This window comes from Coturnix japonica, chromosome Z (genome assembly GCF_001577835.2).
Source record: "Coturnix japonica isolate 7356 chromosome Z, Coturnix japonica 2.1, whole genome shotgun sequence".
In the NCBI taxonomy this organism is placed as follows: Eukaryota; Metazoa; Chordata; class Aves; order Galliformes; family Phasianidae; genus Coturnix; species Coturnix japonica.
This window is the reverse complement of record NC_029547.1, coordinates 39968025-39971280: the sequence shown is the minus strand read 5'-3', so window position 1 is coordinate 39971280 and position 3256 is coordinate 39968025.

Genomic DNA, 3256 nt, shown 5'->3' with positions numbered 1-3256 from the left:
TGTCCAAAACACTGAAAAATGAGTCTTTAATATTCTATATTGTGTGGGTTGGGCAGTATATTCTTCATTTTCCTGCCAGAGACTGAGATTTACTTCATTTGCTATTTCACCCTAAGAGTCACCAATAAAACTGAATGTGATGTGCATTTCTTCACAGCAAAATACTTGCCAGCAGTCAAAGAATCAGCTGAGTGCCTCTTGCTGCCTTCTGTTTAATCCTGAATTAAGAGGTCCACTAGCATGAAAACTGCACATCAATCTCATTATTTTGAATGAACATTATTTTTAAATGGCTTTTGGATTTTGTTCTGGATAAACCCTCCTAGGCCATGTCTAGCTGATAAATACATCCTATCTGAAGTACACCGAAACAGAATTAATTACTTATATGGGTAAAGTTAGGCATGTTGTTCACTACTTTTCTGAATGGGAAATAGGTCATCAGTGAAGATAAGTGTGGCTGCAGGGAAGACCAGGGCCTTAATTCATGTTATTTGTACAGACTATTTCCTGCAGAGTGAGGACCAAGCTAGGCTCTGCAAAGACAATGAGAATAAGTAAAAAGGGAAAATAAATCTGAAGAACAGATTGAAAAGTATGTTTTTCTTTTCCTTCTTGTGTTTCCCACAGCTTTATTCTTTTACTGTAGAGGAACAAGAAAAAAGGAACACTCAAATATTTGAACTCTCTCTGGTAACAACAATAATAATCACAAGCAAATTTTATGTCTACCCCCTGGAGAGGGAAACTGTGTTGTGAAATTTCATACCCTACTTCGCTGCTCCAGTTATTTTATATTCTGGTCCCTCTGCTACCCAACAGCCTATTATCATTTGCTTATTATTCTAGGTTTGGTTTTGTGTTGTTTTGTTGTTGTTTTAATCTTGAAATGATATATACTATTGAATTAAGAAATGCCCTAAACATATAGCATTCAGTCAGTGCACATTTGTTTCTTTTTTCTTTGTTATATTTTTGACTTTTCCCTTTACAGTTCAGAATCCTACAAAACTAAAACATTGATGGAAAAGAGCTATAAAACACCAGCAGTAGTTACTGAAATTTGTTATGTCCAATCCAAATTCTCATCTTACCTTTACACTCTAAAACAAAATGTTGAATCCTGTACAAACTTCCTGAGTCTGGCCCTAGGGCAAGCACCACTGTCTTTCTAAGAGTTCCCCCTTATTTTAGTCAGATTTTTTCCATTTCTTCACCCTAGTATGGTTATTTCCCATAAGTTTTCCTCTAAGTTTAATGAAAAAGAAAGTAGGCTGTCAGGCTGACAAGCCTAGATCCTCCATCCTCCTTACCTCCCTTCCTGTAACTGTAATGGGGTAACACTGTCAAGCCTTCAATCCTCTAGGACCTCTCCAGTTGACCAGGAGCACAGACAAATGGTGGAAAGTGCCGTGGCTTTCACCCCTGTCAGCTCCCTCTGCACCCTGTCCAAGTTGATCTTATCTGGCCCCATGGACTTATGGTAGTTCAGGTGAAGCAGCAGGTCTCCTCTTGAATCATGCCGTTTGTTTCCTGCTTCCCATCCCAGTCTTCCAGGTATAGTACCCTGAGGTCATTGGTCTGACTATTGAAGGCAGATGTAAATGTGGCTTTGAGAAGCTCAGCCTTATTCTAGTCCTCAGTGGTCACATTTCATACCGCATCCAGTAAAGGATGGAGATTCTCCTTAGCCCTCCCCTTACTGTTAATATACTTGTAAAAACGGTTTTTGTTCTCTTTTACACCAGTGGCCAAGTTGAACTGAAGTTGGGCTTTCACCTTTCTAATTTTCTCCCTGCATACCCTAGTAACTTTTAGCAACTTCTTTGTACTGTCACGAAGACTAAAGTGGGCAAGATGGTGTTATAGGGAATAGAGATTGAGGAAGACAAGAGGGCTTTTAACGAGTCACAGAATTTCTGACTAACAATATGCAAGCACTAAAATAAATCCTTGTGTCTGCGCAAACAAAGATGATGGCCTTAAGCTGTGCTGGGGAGGTTCATGGTCACAGTTTTATGATTTTTGTTATTGGTATTCCACATAATAACATCATGGAGAGCACTGGGAGTTAAAGGGTTAATGCTCCAGTTTTGGGGACTGTCAGTATTTCTGGTGAGCTGTTTCTCTGAGTAGAACTACACATCCCAGGAGACTTCACTGTTCTTTTTCTGTTTTCCGTTCAGAGGGAAAGATAATGTGAGATGCACCTTCTACTGCTCATTTCTGCAGTTTGTGCTCCCTAGCCATCTCTCCTTCAACATTAGAGTACAGCTTTTGGCTTTGGACACTGTCTCTCTCATTTTATTTGATTTATTAGCCTTAATTCCAATTATGTTATATAGTGTTATCTCACATTCTGATATCATATCTAGTAAATTAGCTTTTCTCCCTTAACTTGTTGCCACTGATCTATTTTTAGGCACATCTCCCTACCTTGTTCCCAGGGCATGGGTCTACGTGTCCCCCCATCACATTTAGTCATGGAATTGGGCCAAACTGCCCTATAGGCCTTTGACAAGGTTGTATATTATGTAAAATTTATTCTCTGAATGAGTGATCAGGCACTGGAACAGGATGTCCAATGAAGTGGTTGAGTCACTGTTCCTGAATGTGTTCAAGAAATGTGTTGATGCTGTACTAAAGGACATGGTTTAGTGGGGAGACACTGGTAATAGGTGAACAGTTGGACTGAATGATCTTGAAGTTGTCTTTCAACCTCAGTGATTTTATGGTTCTATGACATGAGAAAGAAGATTCATAGATTCAGTAATACATAATGTACTGAGAATTTGACTGCTCATTAACAAAGTCTGTATAGTATCTTTGCAAAAGCAGTAATGAAGCTTTGGACAGAAGTGTATCTAGTATCTCTTATCCATCACTGAATACTCTCATTTCTTTTAGTATAAAAATCCGAACAGGTAGCCCAGTTCTTCATGCCCATGACCTTGTTCTTGATTTTTCTTTTCCTGCCCCAGTCTTTGCAACACAGTCTAATTTACGGTTTTCATCTTCTGAATCTACAGCATTTGCACAGATCTGCTCACATCTGTTCACTGCTTCACTTGTACTGTATGCTGGTTTATGCACAGGGAGGTAATGCCACACTAGCTCCCCTGCTGTGATCTTCGTAACTGCTGTGGTTACTAATATCACCTATAGCCACAATAAATATCAGCCCAAGTACACAGCCATGTGGTGTTCTATTATTAACTGTTTGGAAAGACAGAGCTGACCTTTCATTCCCACAATA